The 20537-nt window shown below is 46.2% G+C and overlaps 1 protein-coding gene across 2 annotated transcripts in view; it reads left to right on the top strand.

Moving 5' to 3' along the window:
* Positions 1 to 20537, top strand: part of TANGO2 (transport and golgi organization 2 homolog) — a 1266594-nt gene that overhangs the window by 702622 nt on the left and 543435 nt on the right. The window lies entirely within an intron of this gene.

Below are 20537 nucleotides of genomic sequence, written 5' to 3'. Positions count from 1 at the left end.
GGTTCCTGGTCGCCGGCTCACTCTCGGTTGACTCAAGACTCGAGTCCTCTGAAACTTTGCCCTCACACCTGCTCAGATCTCCAGTGACGTAACCTAGTAAATGTGTAGACCTCACAAACAGCCTGGAGCATCTTCATGTTTCGGGCTCTGGTCGGAAGAGAAGGTCCACTTCCTAGGGCTTGTTCCCGACTATGAATTCTCTCCCGTTAGTCATGCAAGAGAAAGAGGTTCAGATGCCGAAAAGAAGCAAGGCTCTTGCAGGTGATGCCAGGTTTACCAGCGCTGTCCTCCAGTACACTTTCTGGTGAGAAGCTGATAGACCTGCGCTCTTATCCTAGGAATCGGCCAAAGGTTCTACCAAATCATTCATTCGGTACTCGGGCCTGTGGGGGTGTCCCCTGCACCCTTGCCCACTATATTGTGAGCAGGGGTGTCCCCCGCAGCCGTCCCAAAAAAAAAAAAAGAAAGGAAAGTACCCTGCAGGGCCGGTTCCCAGTTATGGAAGTGAAAGGGAACAGGCATCGAAGGGACACGGCGAGTGGAAGCAAGGTAAGTAGGGGGATGGGGGTGTGGGTAGGGGTAGGGGCGTGGGTTGGGGTCTGCGTAGGGGTGGGGGGTGTGCGTAGGGTTTTGGACCAAGTCCGAAATGTTCAGGGGAGAAAAGACCGAAGGAAAATCTTCGGTTTCTACCTCGAACATTTCTACCTCTGTCTTTCAACCCTGATCCCTTATCCTTCCGCCGAAGGGGGATTGTATTCTCTTCCCTCTGATGTAGTATCGCAGAGCTCTGTGTCTGTGCAAGGCATCACCCTACACTCCCTTCTTCCCTTGCCTGCTGTTGACTGTCTTGCAGCTGGCTCTCATCAAGACAGGGTAAGGATCCTTTGGCGACGGATGAATCGGGTGGTTGAGGGCCTTGCATGTGGACACCTCGATGAGTTCTGGGTAGATTTGTGGCAGTGTTGTTACCACAGCTCCTCGTCAGAGGGGCACCCCACAGGATCATGGCATAACTTGGGGCAGTAGATAGCAGGTGGGTCTTCATGATGTCTGTGTGGCATCCCGGTGCATTTCTGTACTTTGGCGGTAAATCTAAGGTAGGGTAGATCATATTATGTGGATTTGCAGGTGTGCATTCTTATTTTCAGGGAGGCAGGAGGGTACAGGACGCCACAGATATTCACTGTACGCGCAGAGTGTTGGATTTACAAAGTGGGACTTAATCACTGTACAGCTGCCACATTGCTGGGAGTGCTTCTTAGGTTCCTCTTGTAGCCTAGAAGACCCTGGTTAGCTTGATACCAGCGGGTACCAGGAGTGCATCGGACTTCCCAGTACAACTGGTGCCTAGAAAGAGGCCTAACTCACATTTACTCTGTGTGTTCTGGAATTGTATAAAGATGAATTAGGATACCCACATATGACAGTAGAAACATGTCTGTCTTGCACCTTTGCACTCCGCTGTGCAAAGTGAGGAAACGCTACCTGTCATGTACACATGGCGAGCAGTATGTACAATGGATCCCTATGGGGTCTGCCTGCTTTTTGCTGGCACATGATATGATTGGTTATTTATAACGCGCTTAATACCCAGGGGTTTCTAAGTGTGGACCCGGAGATCGAACCTGTGTTGCTCTGTCTCGTCTTGCTTCCAAGGCGAGCACATTTCCTCTGAGCTATCCTCCCCGATGGGGATCCACAGCACCAGCGCCAGTGTGAAAATCCATGATGGTGCAAATGCCGGGAGTATTTGTATGGCGGAGAGGAAGGGAGCAGCAGAAATGCAAGTTGTGTCTCGCCCCTCCTCTTTTCTTTCAACTTCCATTTGCGTTACGCCCTGACCGAAATGAGTCCATTGACTGAACGTTACAGTTTGCTCCACAGCCTGCTTAGCTAGACAGCAGCGGCTACCAGGAGCGCTTACTGGTGCTGTGCAAGCACACCTAAATCACATTGACTCTGTGTGTTTGGAAATGCGTATAAAGGTGAATTGGGAACCCACCGATGGCATTGAAATCAGGCTTGATCATATATAATCGACTGAACGTTACCGTTTGCTTCACAGCCTGCTTAGCTAGACGCCAGTGGTGACCAGGAGCGCTTAGTGGTGCCGTCTTGGGAAGATTGCTCTACGTTCTGGAAGACCCTAGATATCCCTTTGGAAGATTCATTAAGTTCTGGAGGACCATATCCCTTGGGGAGATCACTCGAAGTTCTGGGAGGCCCTAGATATCCCTTTGGAAAATGTCCTTAAGTTCTGGAGGACCCTATCCCTTGGGGTGATCACTCGAAGTTCTGGGAGGCCCTAGATATCCCTTTGGAAGATTAATTAAGTTCTGGAGGACCCTATCCCTTGGGGAGATCACTCGAAGTTCTGGGAGGCCCTAGATATCCCTTTGGAAGATTAATTAAGTTCTGGAGGACCCTATCCCTTGGGGAGATCACTCGAAGTTCTGGGAGGCCCTAGATATCCCTTTGGAAGATTAATTAAGTTCTGGAGGACCCTATCCCTTGGGGAGATCACTCGAAGTTCTGGGAGGCCCTGAGCATCCTGCCCTTGGAAATAAAATTGCTCCTTGTTTTGGGGGGCTCTAGCTCTCCCAGCCCTTGGGAAGATCGCTCTACATTCTGTGTGGCCCGCAGGTGACATTGCCATCATACTGGGTCACGTGTAATCCAGGCAACTCTAGTTCGTTTCGCAGTCTGCTTGGCTAGACACCAGCGGCGACCAGGAGCAGGTTTGACTCCCCAGGCCAACTGGTGCCACACACACCTACCTAAATGACATCTGTGTGTGTGTTTGGGATTGGGGATGTGTAAAAGGATGAATTATGAAATCCATAGAGGACATTTAAATCCTAATGGGCCATATATAATCAATAGAAAGCTAAATACAGTTTGCGTCTCCCGTGGAATTTCATTTGCATGGCGCTGTGCATTAGCGCCTCGTTCCCGAGAGGTGGCTTCTTGGTGGGTCGTGCCATGCCCAGGAACTGCGTCTTGCTCTAGTTCATCAGACCTGTATTTCGAGCTCTGGTCTCCATTGAAGTGTTGGGACCATGACGCCAGCGCTGTCACTCAAGGGGAAGGATTTCTGCTAGATCCGGCTGTGGGAGGAAGACGGACGCGGCTTCTCTCCTATCTAGGCCAAAGCCAGAGCCATTAGCATTCCCCCGCAGCCCGGCGCATTACGGGGTCACTACTACACGATCACCCATCCTCTTCAAGAAGCCCTTAACCAGCGTTCCCTTCCGCGCAGGTCGGCGCCCCACTGCGCCAGGCAATCTGCGAGCGCCCCTGAGCGAGGTGTTCATACACCGCTATACATTCTCGCCTGGAGGCTGATGCAAGGCCCATCGCAGGTACGTGCCAGAGCCCAACCCGCGTGCATTCAGCCCACGGCCTGCTGGAACTCTCCGCATCGGCACTGCTCAGTGGGAAGGTGTGCCGTGTGGACAGGCGGGTGCCTTTCAGCGCATCAGCCCTTCGCCGTCATCTCTTTCTGGCGGGCTTTTATGGACTGGCGAAGATCTGTGCCAGGCTACCGGGCATGTGGCGCAGTGGTGCGGCGCAGGGTTGGCATGACTTCTCTCCTTGTCGGCAGGAGCGCCGTGATTCTTTGATAGGCGCTGTTTGCATGACACTTAGCTGGAGCCAATGCACCCTTATTTGCTGAGCCGTGGGGGCGCCCTTGTGCGGCCGCACCCTCTGAGCGCACCTTGAGCCAGCGCTGATGGTAAGTGAGCCGCTGTCCCTTGATCAGTGCTTTAAGTGGGGTGGGAAATTGAGGGGTGGCGGGGAGGGGGGCTGTACCGAGAGGGTGTGGCCTAAATAATGGTTGTGGCCTGAAGTGACCCTAACACAGGGCAATAAAAAAGTGGCTTCCTCACTGTCAATTAAAAAAAAAAAAGTGTTATTGTCCAGTGCTGGGGATTGAAACCCGAGCCCTGTTTCATTCAATAGCCTGCTTGCCACAGGCTTTGCTTGTCAAGCAGTCTATTGAATGAAAGAAAAGCAATCCAGCATCTCCCAAATAGCACAGTGTGATGTGACACTGGCTTGTCATCGGCTTGGGTTCGAATCCCCACTATGGGACAAGGAAAAATGGATGTCCTCGCCTTTTTTTGTATTGTCCCATTCTGAGGATTCGAACACGAGCCCCACTGCTGACAAGCCAGTATCTATTTGCACTGTGCTATTTCATAGGTACTTAATTTCGTTCGTTTAATTCAATAGACTGTTTGACACTGAAAGCCCGTTACAGATTTCATGTGTCAAGCAGTGTTAAATGAAAGAAATCCAGCACCTACGAAATGGCACTGTGCTATTTCGTAGGTGCTGCAATCTTTGTTGTATCATGCATTAGACTGTTAGACACATGAAGCCTGTTAGGGGCTTCATGTGTGAAGCAGTGTTAAATGAAACAAAAGAAATCCAGCACCTATGAAATGGCACTGTGCTATTTCGCAGGTGCTGGAAGCATTTTTGTTTCATTCAATGGACAGTTTCAGCCATTGAAGTCTCCCACGTCAAGCAATCTATTTAATAAAACCAAAGAGATCCAAGCAACTCTGAAATGGCACAGTGGCTGTGACACTGGCTTGATAGCGGAAGGGCTCAGGTTCGAATCCCCAGGCTGTGGCAACAAAACAAAAAAAGTGTCTTTCGTTGCTGGTGGGAGGGAGCCCCAGCATGGTCCAGGCACGACCACAGCTTTGGGACGCAGCCTCGGCTATCCCTGGCCCACTTAAAGCCATGCCCTTGATGACCTTTGACCACGAACCATCAGTCACAACCCAGTGCTGCTTGCCTGGTACTCTGCTTTGAGGCTGTGAAAGTTCCATATCAAGGACCCCCTACTAGACTTGGCTCTTCCATCTTACACATGCCCCCTCCTGCATGGATCAATAAAGCTGTTACACAGGTATGTGATGTCAGTAGCCATGTATGTGCCTCTGCTGACCCCTCCTGTTCTGCTAACTATCGTCCACCACCCCTCTCTCGGGCAAACTCTTGGAGAAGTTTTTCATCTCCCAACTTATCCACCACACTTAATATGTTGTGGTTGTCTCCATGACCACCATTCTGGCGTCAGAGCATCCAGAGGCACGGAAACTGCTCACCTGAAACACCTGTGAAAACATGCTCTCAAATCTTGACTCCAACTCTCCTTCTGTTCTCATCCTCCTGGATCTCTCCTCTGCCTTTGACACAGTCAATCATGCCACCCTCATAAAGTGGCTCTATGACACCTTTGGAATCGCAGACCTTGCACTGGACTGGATGACCTTCATTTCTAATCATCCTTCCCAGGCGCAACTGGGTCCTTTCCTCTCCTCATCTCACTCTCTACCTGGGTTCTATCCTATCGCTGTGGATCTTTAACATTTACTGTGTCCTTCCGGCCCACTTGAGTTCCTCCTTCTCTCCTCATTTCCAGTATAATGCTGACGACACCCAGCTCTCCTTCAAGCTTATCTTCTCTACTTCCTCTCCCTCCTCTCTCATTCCAGACACTCTGACTGCTATTCAGACATGGTGCATGGCTAATGTTCTCTGGCTTAAGGCAGGTAAGACCGAGATGCTTCCCACTCTCTGGCCGCCCTCCTTGCGCCTCTTCCCCTCACTATCTTGTGAGGGAAAAAACCTTGGTGTCATTTTTAACCCCTCTCTTTCGTTCTCCCCTCACATCACGGACCTTGTCAAGAAGGCCCACTTTCGGCTTCACCTCCTCAGAGGCATTCTCCCTTTCCTTACCATCCCCCAGAAACTCAATGTCTCCAGAACTCTGGTCCTCTCTAGGCTGGCCTACCGCAACAGCCGCTTCCTCAGTCTGCCCCTTTCCTCTCTCCGCCCCCTTTCAACTAATCTAGAACAGGACTGCAGTCCAGGGACCGCATGTCTCCAGTCCTTAAATCTCTCCTTTGGCTCCCAGTGGCTGCAGGGATCAAGTTTAAGACCCTCTGCATCATTCACAAGGCCTTCCAGGTCCTGGGACCCAGCTACACTCAACTCTCTCACTCTAAATACAGAATAGGCCAAAATGACCTCACCAAATTACCGACCCCACCAAAAGAGCTAAAAAAAACACACACAAATGCTGCGGGCAACACCCCACTCTCTATACTATATAGTATAGTGAACAGGGTTGCGGAGACACCCCTGCAGCTGACCCGCTCAAAAAAAAGAAGAGAAAAAAGACAGGGGCTGCGGGGGTGTCCCCTGCAACACCCCACTCACTATACTGTAAAGTATAGTGAGCAGGGGTTGCAGGGTAACACGCGCGCATCTCACCTGATCAAAAGTTTTTAAAAAAAGAAAAGGACCCTGCGGTGCCGGTTCCAGATCACAGGAGTGGAAGGGAACTGGCGCAGCAGGAAAACAGAGTGTTAGAAGGAAAGGAAAGTAGGGGAGTGGGGTGTGTTGGAGGTGGGGGTGGGTGCAGGGGTGTGGGTGGGTGTTTGGGTAGGGGTTTGTACACATCAGGAATTTTCAGGGGAGAAATGAGCGAAGATTATTTCGAGCAAATAATCTTTGGTCATTTCTTCCTCGAACATTTCTGTTGCAGACAAATCAGACAGATTCGAAATAGCTCCCTGCTAGAGCCCTTCGGTCCTCTAGCTCCAACTCCTTGCAGATTAGACGTTTTTCCAAGCAGAGAGTGGGGGGTAGATCGCTCTCTTCAGCAGGAGCCTCCCCTGGAATGGCCTTGCTAGCCCTTTCAGACTTGAGCCGTACCTCCTTAAGTTCCAGAAGCTTCTCAAGAACTTTCTCTACCTCCTTCCCCCTTCCCCTTTATTGGTAATTGCCCCCACCTGCCTCTGCGACTGGTGGCCTGGTTCACCTATGAGGCACACAGAGCACCAGGCCCTCCTTAACCAGTCTTCACCAGCACCTCCTCCCCCCCCCCCACCAACCAGCACTGCCCGTCCAGGCCCTTTTCTGACTAACCTGGTGGGAAAGGCACCCCTCGAGTCTGGTCCAGCCCCCTTCATCGCACTTAGAAGGTGGTCCTTCCCCCTTCATCCCCTTGTACTTTACCCCCACCCCTGGGATTCCATGAGCACTTGCCTAGCCCCTGGGCCCTTCTTACTCCCCACTCCTGCATCACTCCTCTATCCCCCCTGCACTTCTTGTATCTGCAATTGCTCGATCCGAATGTCACAAAGCCTAGTAGGATTGTTTATTGTTGTTTTAAATGCCCTGTCCCCCCTCCCTTTTTGTCTTGTGGCGCCTGGAACCACTTTTGCTGTACAGTGCACCTTATAAATATTAAAAAAAAAATACAAAATGAATAATGATGCAGCAGTAACAGTGCAGTAAGCGCTAACAGTTCAGAAAGTACTCCGCAGTATTCCGTTAAAAGGTTCAGAAAGGGCATTATTCCACAATCTGTTAGTGCAGGGAGAAAAGGGCACCAAGAAGTAACATTGGGCCTTATCACCTTATCATGAACACTGCTTGGTGGTAAAAACGGAGCTAAAGTGGCAGTAATTCCATTGCCACCACTTTACCATCGCATTACCGCACCTTCAGTATATCGGCGTAAAGGTAAAGTGGAGCATCTATGTATTTTTTTATGTTTTTATATACAGGGAGGAATTATACTCTTTTGATCCCAAAAGAACGTACAATAGATAAGAAAACAGATTTGATGGGAAGCAGTGAGCTACTTACAGTGGGGTGGGTTAGAGGCGAGGGAAAAACTTTAGCTAGCAGACAAATGAGAGGTAGGTTAAGAAGTTAACTCGAAGATGAGGAGGTAGGCATTTAGTATGGTTTTGAACAAATGGGTGTGAACTGATTCTGGAATGTCCGGAGGAAGAGAAATGGATGCAAGTCGAGCAAGAACAGAGAACGAGTGGAAGCGAGAGGAAGCACAGGGAGTGCAAGGAGCCACAAGGGTAGTCGAGAATGCAGCGCAGAGATTACAAGAAGGCTTGTAGATTTGGATAGAGGAGGGTAGATACAGTGGTGCCTTACTGTGGAGAGATTTGTGAACCAGAAGAAGACATTTAAATCTGGCCCTGTTTTGTATTGTCAGCCATCCAGCCTGGTGATGGTACGAGGAAGTAGGTGTGAAGTGAGGGAGTTCAAAGACAGTCCTGGTTGCAGTGTTAATCTTGTCAAGAAGACAGAAAGCCTATTTGGGGAGACCAAAGAGGATGCTGGCACATTTGTCCAGTTTAGAGAAGACAAAAGTGGTTAAGAGATGCTTGGCAGTGTTGAAAGGAAGGAGGTTCCTGATTTTCCTAATATTTAGGAGGTTGAGGCGAGCTGTTGCGTGAAAGTAGAGAAAGTGTGAGAAGGGTCATAGATGACACTGAGGTTTCTTGCTGATGAAGAGTTGGGAGAGTGTCAGGCGGGAAATGAATACGGAGGGGAAGAGATGAGCGATTCTTTGGGAGGGAAGAAGAGCACCTCTGTTTTGGTAGAGTTTAACAGCAGACAGTGCAAAGCCATTCAATATTTAATTTTGATAGAGAGATCAGAGGAGAGTTCAGGAAAAGAAAAGATGATTAGGGTGTTGCCTGCAAAAAGTTGGTACAAGAGCCCAAAGGAGGAGATAAGTGTCCCAAGAACAGAGGAGTAGAGTCTAAAGAAGGAGTGGACCGAAGACAGAGAAACATTGCATGTCCGGTGGCAGCCTGTGGGTTTTACCGGTACGGCTACCGTCAAACACGTAATGAGGCCCCATAGAAAACGGTACAACTTCCTTTCATAGTGGGATATTTTATCGCAGGGTTTTTTTACAGTGAATTTTTTAGCGAAAAAACCCATAGAATTTTTTAGGGGGGGGATGGAAAATTATATATATGGGGTGTGGGTGTTTGGGAATAGATAAAAAATTAAAGGGAATGGGGTTTTTTTTCGTAAAAAATTTGCGAAAAAACATCCCGCTATGAAATGACATGGAACCCTAGAAAACACTTTGAATGTGCACACCTGGCCTGTGAAACGAAATATAATGTGTGCAAGGTTCCCCTTTACTTTTAAAATGTCTGACAGCATAGAGCACGGCTTATTTTGCTGGCTACAGGGGAAAGTGAGGGATTCCCTGGTAGTTTCACTTGTCAGGTGGGCGCATTCAAAGTTTTTTCTAGTGTGCATGTCTTTTTTTTTAACTAAATCCTGCTGAAATAGTTGAGTTTTTACAGAACAGCCATTGTTATATACAATGTATGTTGTAATTTAAATATTAGAAATGATTATGGTGTTTATTTTAGGATCCTGTCTCACTACCAGGCAAACATGTTATAAATGATAAGTGGTAGCGAACACACGACACTAAGGGCACGGGTGTCATCAGTCAATATAAAAAATAAATAAATAACTCTTTTATTTTGCAGCTGTGAAGTTGCTGCCCCACTGTTCTGGGGCCGGGCTCTGAGGCAGCACCCTGTGGAACCATAAATCAACTTGATAAACTAATAATAGCAGTAGGATCAAACACCTAAATCTGTAGGCGGTAGGAATTGTAAGGAAGGCATGGTATCAAAGTTTGACAGACACAAGTGATTAAACTGTAGAATGGGTGAGATAAACGCCTAATCTAAACCTAAATCTAATATGGGAGCAAGCTACCACCATCAAATAATAAAAAGGCAGTCCTAGTAAATTCTAGTCAAATTAAAAGGGCCTATACTAAGAACAACCTATTGCCAATCCTTACCCCTATGCTATAAAAGAGTGTGGGATAATGTTCACAAGAAAAGAAAGAAGTGTTCAAAAAATGATAAGTCAGGATGTTATGGTCGGGGTCTCACGCACGTTTTTAGCACAAGACAAGGCGGGACACTCGAGCACGGCACATGCTTGGGCTTCTCCAGCACGATATTACAGTTCCTTTTCTCAATATCAGGAACTTCTGGGTCCAAGTCTCTTTCATGCAAAGTCTCTTGCTTCAGAGGGCCTTATCTATCATAAACAACAAAACAAAAGTTCCTTTTATTTATCTTCACATCAGGCGATTGCTCTTCACCCTTGGATCCCCCTTAGCCGGGCTCCGATCCTTCTCTCAACGTTAGCCTCCCTCAGTCAGACTCAGACCAACCACTCACTGTAGACATCCCTCAGTCGGGTCATGTTTGTCACCACAATGTAGTTCACTTTGCTTTTTCCCAATGTGGGATTCACTTCCCTTAGCTTTTCACTTGACGTCCCTCAGTTGGGTTCACTATCACAATCTCTTCATTTGTAATATTCAAGAGTTTCAATGTCTTTTTAAAAATGCCATCCAGTTTAGTTAGGTCCCCCTCATCCAGGCTCAGACCTTCCTTCGCCGTCCTCTTAAAGCACTTGCTAGTTCAAACAAAGATTTCCGAGGGGACGATCATGTCTCAAATGGTCACTCTGTTATTCTCTGGCAAGTGCGTACTTCACAATATCACAGTTCACACGGCTTTCCCCTCATCCGAGCTCAAACGCCAGTTTCACACTCCACTTATTCAGGTTCACACTTTCATATTCCTCAAAGACTTCTACAACGTGCCAAGGACTTTCGATTGTACAAGGGGTTTGGCTTGACCCTTATATGACCACCTCGACACCTCACGCCGGCCACCCTTAGGGCCTCTTCATACTTGTAGTTTCAACAACAACCGAAGACTTTCGACTGTGCACGGGATTTAACATAACCCACTGCAGGACCACTTTTATTTCCCAGTTCAATACATTCTCCTTGTTCAGGAGCGGGGCACCGGTCAGAGTCTTTCGAATGAATGCCCACATGGCGCCGGACCACTCTAACTCTAATACCAATTTGGGCTTACAAAGGACCTTTGTCCATTAGTCTTCTTTCTTCATATAATGTTGCTCGTCGCAATCCTTGATCCCCACAAAGTCTGGTTTATTATGAGTTCTTTCTGACTCACTGGCTGTACCAAACTCTGTTGGTGTCTCCTGTCTCCAGAGTTAGGGACAGTACCATGATGGCAACCGCTTCTTCCCACCCTGGCTGTCAGTGCAGGAGGGTCCCATGTAGCGCTGACGTCCTTTTCACCATTCGCCAGCTGTTATTCCCGGTCTTACGTTTCCATTTGCTGAGGTTTTGTGGGTATGGATTGAAAAGGGCAAGGGCAATTCCCTCCTCGTTGTCCTTTCAGGTCTCGCCACCTTTCTCCTCTGTTGAACTGCCACCCTGGAATAGCTGCGTCCACATGCGTTTGGCCTTGCCCAGAGTGCTCATTCCTGCTCTGCTTTGTATCCCTATGGGGAAAGGGAAGGGAAGTCAGGAGTGTGTAATTATCGGCAATTGCCTGACTCTGGCTGAACCTTGTGTTGGGACTTGTCAGGTATACGGCTCTGGTGTTAGTCCGTTGTCTTTCATGGTAATCGGTCTGTGAGAAAGTGTTTGTGTCAAGAAGGGGGGGGGGTGAGTTTATAGATATCCTACAGGGTAGGATGGGGAAAAAATATCATAAGGAAGGGGGTACCGTGTCTCACCCTTCGGTGTTCCACTTCCCCTTCCCCCCCACCCCCGAAGGCTCCTCACCCAGGTGATCCTCCCGCACTGGTCCACCCACAGGAACTGGATCCGATAGTGATGGCCATGTCCTGGCCACCTGGATGACAGATCCCCAGGGACTAGCGAGTGAGCCGCCTAAAAATCAGTAGCCTGCCGCCTAAATTGGTAGGGTCGGCAAGTAGGAAATCCAAGACAATGAGAAGTATCAATAAAGTGCAGAGGTCCCTGAAGGAGAGTTCCCAGGGCGTCATCTTTTCTGTTTTATCTTGTGTTTATTCTCAGGCTAGGGCTGGGCATTGATGGACTAGATGTTTGGATGCTTTTGCTGGCCAGGATTTCGAAGCAAGAGGACTTGTTTGATAGGCATTTGATAGTCCAGGGAATACCTGGAGTGACAGACCTGTTAAGATTGGATTTAAGACATTTATGTTTATTGAAATCAATATACCAAGGTGTTGGGACCACCTGCAGAACCACACTTTGTGTTGTTTTATCACTGGCACTTTCTTAGGGAGTTATTACTTATTATTTGTGATCCATTTCCCTAGTTCCCATAGGCCTACTTTCAACCATAGCCATAACGTAACTCCAATAAGAACCATGATCCCGCTAGTAGCCTTGTGCGCAATTCGTCACATCCTCATAGGCCCAAGCGGCTAGAGTAATGGGATCAGAAACCTTTGCAGTGAAGCATAGAAGGCTAACGCCAGAATCAAAGCGTAGAGATCACCAAAGAGGCAAGCAGTAAGTGGGTTTGCAGAAAACAGATACGAGGTGAATTTAGATGCATAACAAAAAGGTAGACAAAGGTTATTCCAGGTGGTCTAATGTTTAACATTGGAGGCTGTTTTCCAGCCATGTGGCTCAAGGTGGGAAGACTGAGAAAAGACCTCAAGTATTTGCTTAATGTCAAGTGGTTTTATGATATAATTTGGTTTTATATGATTTCAATCCCTGGGACAGGTTTCATTGAATGCCAGTCCCTGTGTTGCTTCCTGTTGAACCAAGGCTGTTCGATTTAGATTTTACCTTTGGAAGCTAAAGGTACCTAGTGTTTGGTACATTTGCATAGATAACCCGGCCTAGTGAAAAGGTTTTCTGTATATTTCGTGCACAGAGACTCGAAGGAGATTCTGTCTTACATTGAGTTGTTTAAAACAGTAGTCTGTCTTATCAGCATTTTAAGAATATTACAGTGGACAAACTCCTACCCCGCATCCTACCTACTGTCAACTCACTACCAGACAATATGGAGCCTAATTCGTTAGTTGATGAATATAACAAAATTATGATTACAACTCTCGACACCATTGCTCTGCTAAAATTGAGACCTAGCAAGCCCAAAAGCCACTTAAATTCCAGGTTTACTCCCATATTTGAAAAAAATGAGAAATGATATGAGAAAATGCAAAACTTCTTGGAGGCTATTACCCTCTGCTGAAAATAAAACTAACCTAATCAACATATCATCTCAATACAAAAAAGATATACTTTTGGCGAAACAAGAAACATATAACAACAGAATCTTGCAAGCCAACTCAAGTCTGAAGGAATTATTCTAAAAGAATTAGAGACACCTATACGAGTGCAAGACAACTGGGTCAAAGATAAAACCTGCAGCTCCAACATTCAGCACGCACTAGTCAACAAAATCTCCACCCTTGAGGTCAAAATAGCACTAAAGAAAGCTTCCTTAACCTCTTTGACCTCACCCAATAATAACTCCATGCCCTCCCACCAACCCCCACTCCGCTTCAGTTTCTCCAAAATCTCTATTCTCGAGGTCGAAAAGGTTATACTCTCCCTCAAACCTTCGAACTGCCAGGGCGACCATTGCTCAGCACAACTAATTAAGGATGCTGCAAGAGACTTAGCTCCTTTCATTTCGGAGTTTATCAACGCCTCTTTTGCCTCAGGCACCATCCCAAGCAACCTTAAAGAGTCTTGGGTACTCCCTTTACTTAAATAACAGACATTAGACCCAACTATACCGACCAATTACAGGCCTATCACTACAGTGCCATTCCTTCTTAAAATCTTAGACAAGGTGGCATATCTCCAAATACAGAAATACCTGGAGCTTAACCAATTCCTAGGAGCCCGCCAATCAGGTTTTTGGCCACCACATGGCACGGAAACGCCCTAATTGATCTCAAGGCCCAAATTGATGAGCTCAGGGACAAAGGAAAATCAGCATTGCTTCTCCTTCTCGACCTCTTGGCTGCATTTGACCTTGTGGACCACAAGGTCTTATGTAATCACTTGGATTCAGCAGCTCATTTCTCAAAGGCGGCTATAGTCTGGATACATTCATTCCTCAGTAACAGGACTATGAGAGTCTTCTCCCCCTCAGCAGCCGCAGACCCCATCCCTATCACCTGTGGAGTGCCCCAGGGATCGTGTGTCTCACCCACTCTGTACAATATATTTACCAAGCCCCTTTTCGATGATCTGGACCATCTTGGTATCACCTACACCAACTATGCAGATGATACTCAGATTCTCCTATCACTTACTGGGGATTATGTTAAGGATTTGGCCTTGGTAAACAGAGCTTACATCATCATTCAGGCACGGATGGCTACTCATTGTCTCTGCCTGAATGATGACAAAACTGAGCTCATTATCTTGGGTACCACACCCAGCCTCAAAAGACTTGGCCTCGAGTACATCTCCTTCATCATTGACAGTAACCTCATCATATACATGCAAATTAATCAGAGCGGGTAAACCGTTCCTATCCACGAACAGCCGCATCATCCTGGTCAGAGCTCTCATCTTGTCCAAACTGGACTACTGTAATGCCCTATACATTGGTGCCAATAAATATATTGTCAAGCGAACACAGAAACTCCAGAACATTGCTCTTAGAGCTGCTCTAAATATAACAAGAAAAGAGCACATCTCTGAGATCAGGAGACAACACAACTGGTTATCTACCAACAATAAAATTGAAAACGGCTTCACTCACCTACAAATGCCGAAACAATGAGGCACCATGCTACCTTACTAAGAGAATTACTAGAAAATCTTCAAGCAGGCCCAGGAGAACAGTTAACTCGAACTGCCTTTCCGTGCCAAGATTCAAATTATGCAAAGTCGGGGGCAGTAGTTTCCCAGTGAAGGCAGCACAGCTCTGGAACTCCTTGCCACCCTCTTTGCGAGCTGACCAAACATTCATTACATTCAGACAGAATCTCATCATCTGGCTTACAGATAAGGACCAGTAAGTCACCTGCCTCCTACCCTTCCCGCATTGTAAATAGATCTCAGACTGCCCTTAAATTATGTTCCTGCTTGCATAGAGCCTTCTCTGTATGACATGTATCTCTATACCCACTAGGCACCCACCATATTGTGTCTTCTCACGACTTGTATGTATATGTTCAATTACGTTCCTGCTTGTATAATGTCTTCTTGTAACATATGCATCTATGTACTCACTATGTGCCCCCTATATTATGTATTTTCACAACTTGTATGTTTTTTGCCATTTGTAACCTAAGCTGAAAGACTTCCTGTATCCTCTGCGTCCCGATACCCTTGGGTCTGGTGCGCATTATAAATAAATAAACAAACAAATAAATCATTGAGAGCAAAGTGCAGTGAGACTATAGGCATTTGTTACACTGGCGGTCCTCCTCTTGCCAAGAGGTGGATGGGTGAAGTCCAAATTCTGCAGAGAATATTGGGGCAATTTGTGGTCTCATACGAAAGAGCAGCCCTTTATGGAGCGTTGTACCACAGATTTTAAGCACACACACACATGCAAAGTGTGTTGGTGTGTACGTTTTGAAGTGATATCACCGGCACTTGATCATTAGGATTTCTTTTTATACATAGCCCCCACCGTTGATGTTCTTGTACTTCTGTTTACTTTGTTTGTGCAGCTTGATATGGGCTGGTGCGATACATTGGAAATTCAGCATTGTCACATGAAGAGTTTCTTATTCCAGAGGAGTTGGGGCTCTTTGTGAACAAGAGTCTATGAATGGTGGCCAAAGTGAGAAAGCAAAAAATCTCCCCCTGCTTCTCAAACCTGAAATCGTATACTCTACCAGAAAAAAAAGATAACAGCTGGGTGAGTAAAATAATGGGGCAGCGCCAGCTCTCATTTGGAATGGACCAAGCTGGCAGATCAAACGCTGCATTGCGGAGGAAGCACCATCGAAACAGACGTGCAGACCACCGGAGCGAAAGGAGCATAACGGGCAAGCAGAACATAACGGGCGGGCCGGTGCCGGACCATCAGTCACGGAGTCAAGTCCCAGCCCTGGTGGGTAATGTTTCTCAAGGAGGGATATAGAAAACAGCCGCCTGGCCCACTGGCACAAGGCTCAAGAGAAAAAACAATACTCCAGCTCTCTTCCAGCCTGTCATCACAAGTCCTACGCCATATTCCAGAGCCATTTCTGATGAAGCTGAAGATGTCATCACTCCTTTTCCCACGGTATCCTCTCCTGGTGTGGCCAGGGGGCTGCAGCCGCTATCTGATCCTGACCCTGGGGGCGTCTATATGAGGGAGGACCACATGGGGCGAGGCAACCCTCAGAGGATTAGCACAGCGTCACCAGAACCAGTCACATACCCCCCAGTCCCTTTTAGAGATGGTTCCTCTCTTCTTCATTACCTATATTGTAGCATTCTCAAAATATATGGAATCACCCAAATACAAATGGACGACCATGTTGCTGGTAGATATAGAACCAATATGGCCGAATGTTTTACCTGAGTTCCCCTCGCAGCTGGGTAATAGTTGATAGAAAGCACTAAATGGTGATGGGGAATGCGTAAAGGAAAGGAAAAAAGGAAAAAAACAATAAGAGATGTCTGTTAAATGAAACCATCTGTTCTGACACATATGAACCAGATGTTAACCCCACAGCAGTGCATAAAAGTAGCTCATTACCTCTCGCCGGGAGCTCTCTGAAAAGGGTCAGAAGCCTGGAAAAATGTAGAGACTTTGCGGTAGGTGTGGAGTTGGCCAAATATTGCTGAAATACACCTCAAGGCCGCTTCAGGTGAAGGGTACAGTCACAGAAGTTGATCAGAAAAATGCTCATCCTATTAGATAAAACCATATGTGCAACCTAAATTGCCAACATACCAGACATGCTAAATATTTAGTTAAGGCTTAATATCCCAGATATTGATGCCCATATGATTCATGATATGTATCACTGCATGAACACGTGGATACATCAAAAAAGGAGGCATCAAACATCCAATACACACACAATATATGCACCCAATGTAAACACGTCAATATTGCCAGCTAGCTGTACAATCCCATAAGGTATCTCCCTAAACAAATTGTGTTACACCAAACATATCATCTTAGACAAAACAAATGTAGTTCACTTCTTCATTGATCCCGTTGGGTGTTAAAGAGTCCAATCTCTCAATCCAAAATGTTGACCTTTGGTCCAACCTTTTCATCAGATTCTCATGAGTGTTTCTGCTTGTGCTGACGTCCACCACCTGAAATCTGATCTGTGGCATGTCATCATGCCGTTTCTCGCTCCAGTGCCTGGCCACTACTGAATAACTGTTTTTGGTCCTTGTACATGAGCTATGTTAATTCCATGGCTGTTAGAATGGTCGTTTTCATTGTCCTACGTAGTATATTCTGCAGGGGCACTTTATTGCATAGATGACATTGCTAGTATCATATGTAGCATAACTCTTAATCTTGATCTGTTCTCCTGATTGTGTGTGGTTAACAATATTGCCCTTCGGTAGGAACCTGCAGTGGGTGCAATGTAGGAAAGGGAACGTGCCGGTTTTCTTGGTCAGTAGACTTTTATGGATGGGTCTGGTGTTCACTAGGCGATCTGGAGAACTTTAACTTGCGACACAAGGGTGGAACACTTATTCTGCGCTGTACCTGTGTTTGCTTATAAACGTGGCACTTATTTGAGAGATCTGTACTGCTGTGCGGTGAACAGCATGTGTCAGGACAGATAGGTTCATTTAATAGACATCTCTTGTTATTTTTTCTTTTTTTCCTTTCCTTTACGTATTCCCCATCACCATTTAGTGATTTCTATCAACCATTACCCGGCTGTGAGAGGAATTCAGGTAAAACATTCGGCCATATTGGGTCTATATCTACCAGCAACATGAGCGTCCATTTTTATTTGAGTGATTCCATATAAGCACATGTTTTTTACTTTTCTTTACAATTAGCTCTTGATGTGGATATGCATAAGATGGCAGATAAACAATTATCATATTACACTTTTCCAAGATACGATTTGGGTACATATACTTGCCATTTACAGACTTTTTCTTTGTTTTTCTTTTCCTTTTTCTTTGTTTTTCTTTTCCTCTGTGTTTGTTTTTCTTTTCCTTTTTCTTTTTTTTCTTTTCCTTTTTCTTTGTTTTTCTTTTCCTTTTTTGTTTGTTGCTGTATTGCCATAAACAAATGTGATATTTGGTTGGCCCGCATTGATTCTGCACATTTGGTGAACAATTTTTGCCCTAAAGACAGACTCTGTTCCGAAATGCATTGGCTTCTGCACTGCACACTGCACTGGTGGGATATTATTGAAGAAAGTAGGACATTTGCAAAACAGATACATAAAAGAGCAGGAACTTGTAATTGAATATTATTGTGGGAAAATATTTGGTCGGTCCAGAGGAAACTCTGAACCTTTATTTTAGAATTGTACACCCTTGTGCTAAGGGCTTTTTGTTTACCTTTATGCTCCAAAATAATCACACAGACTGTTTGGGAATATACAATAACTAGTAAACTTATTTGTTTTGAGTGAGGCTCACTTTCCTTCATTTTCCATATTGTGGCATTCTCCCTGAACCGATAACCAAGAGTACTTCAAGTATTCCACAATACCCCCTAAATACTTGGTTATTAACAGCTGAGACGAGGAAGAAGCAGGGAGCTGTGATGATTACTGCCAATGAAGTTCAATGTCACCTATCTCAACACCACATAGAATACAATAACTGAGACAAGGAACATGCGAGGAGTGAGAATGATCACTCCCCACGTGAACTATCAGCAGCGGTCTAGTCGCTGGGAAAAGACCATTGGCCGCTCATGCTTTGAAATCATCCATACCGGCAAGAGGAGCATGGAGTTCTCCAGCTCATTGCAGAGCAAGGTACCGGCAGCGGTGCAGGAGTCCAGACAGCTGCGAGGTGTGAGAGGGTGGCCTGGTGAGAAACGCGCATTGGAGAGGCTCGCAGGACGCAGAGCGTGAGGAAGCAAGTCGTGCTTCCTGAAGGCTGCAGAGGCTGGGGCACCATCCAGAATGCAAATGCTTACCAAAGATGCTGACAGCGACAGGGAGAGCGGCGGGAGCCGGAGAAACACCTGACTTGGGAGTAAGGAAGGCAGAGAAGCCATGTACAGAAAGCCAGTGAGCCTGGGGAAAGGATTGGGACGCTAAAGCACTGTCGAACAGTGGCCCGAAGGCCCTAGACAGTGGGACTGGGCTCTGAGGCCCTCCACACAAACTTGAGGAAGACCAAGGAGGGAAACCAGAGTGAGACATTGTATGTTGAACTATGATGAAAAGGTCTACCGAATATTTGTAAAACAAGCTGAATGAACAGATGAAAAGTACCGAACATACATTAATGATATTATGAGCAGATGAGAAGTATCTATGCGCAGTGTTCAAAACAAATGCATACAAATCCTGGCAGGAGAGTAGACCAAGCAGAATAAAGTGTTTGAAAGGAGATACAGACAAGTCCTGGCAAGAGCGTACACGAGGCAAATCTAACGATATAAAAAGCAGTGAGAGAGACTATATCCAAGACCTAGCAGGAGAGTACACCAGGCAAAGCTAACCATATAAAAAGCATTGTGTGTATATATTGTGTGTTTAATTAAAGTATAGATATTATATAGACCCTTGATTGTACTTTCTGCTATTTTGGACTGCCGTACTTTGCTGTTTGGGTTGGTATGGAATCATAATCATACCCCTCTTGGGAAAGTGGTAAAAATGCAAATTCAACATGGTAAAAAGGTGCAAACTTATCAGTTGCAGGCTTAGCCCGCTAAAAGGGGAGGTGGCTTTGTTAATAGCCACACAGTTCTAGGCACTAGGCTGGAGAATGCCCTAAATAATTGTGTTTTAAGCAAATAATTTATAGGCAATAACGTTTGGGTTACAGGTAAGTAAGCAGGGCTTAATATTAGCCCGAGGCACTGTGCACAGGCCTCAGAGCATGCTTTTCAATAGGAACAAACTCACATTTTATTAACTTGCTTAGTAGCCGCAGAGTCTGGCAGCACATTGCAAATTATACATTTCCAGGATCATACGGAAAGAACTGAACAGCCCTTGATACTTTCTTGGTCAGGAAGTGAAGCTCATGGGTGCGGGGGAAAGGCAGTGAATGTGCAATCATTTTATAGTTCGGCATATTAGTTTATGAAACTGGTCTCATGACGATTCCAAAATGTACTATGGCGGTTTCAAATTGCCCCTTCGCACATCTCAGCCTGTAAGAGGTTCGAAGAGTTCCTAAGATGCAACATTATAACAGAATCTTGTCAATGGTTCAAGGCTCTTGTAGTGTCATGATCGGTTGTATTCCCATGAGAAACGGATGAAGGTGACCGGCGGCAGATGAATAAAGATCTGCTGCTCATCTCAAATATCTCAATGTTATGGCACTATGATGTGGGAAATGTGGGTTGGACGGTTACATCACAGACATTGTCGAGGGTGGTGTGGCAAGATTCACAGGACCCAATCATTTGAGGATAATGTATGTCCCACTATAGGGGAATTATGTAGTTCTAGCAATAAGCCTCACATGGAGGACTAACCTAAAGTTGCAATGTGGGCTGATGCTAATTAGTTTATCTGATTATAAAAGCTCTTGTTTTAGGGGCGTATCTTTGACAGCACCTCCCATGCAGTTCTGTTCTGAATTCTGTATGCATTTTGCTTTCCCAGCTGTGACTGGGCCCAGAATAAATTGCGTTACTTCTTGCTTGGTGTACACTCCTTTTTGGATTGCTTTTGTAATTGTTTATTGGTGAGTTCCGAGGCAACCTGCTGTACAGGAGTATGGCCTTTGCTGG

Source organism: Ambystoma mexicanum, chromosome 10 (genome assembly GCF_040938575.1).
Source record: "Ambystoma mexicanum isolate Mex_15411 chromosome 10, UKY_AmexF1_1, whole genome shotgun sequence".
Classification (NCBI taxonomy): Eukaryota; Metazoa; Chordata; class Amphibia; order Caudata; family Ambystomatidae; genus Ambystoma; species Ambystoma mexicanum.
The sequence above is the reverse complement of the archived record's forward strand: the minus strand, read 5'-3'. Positions and strand labels throughout refer to the sequence as shown.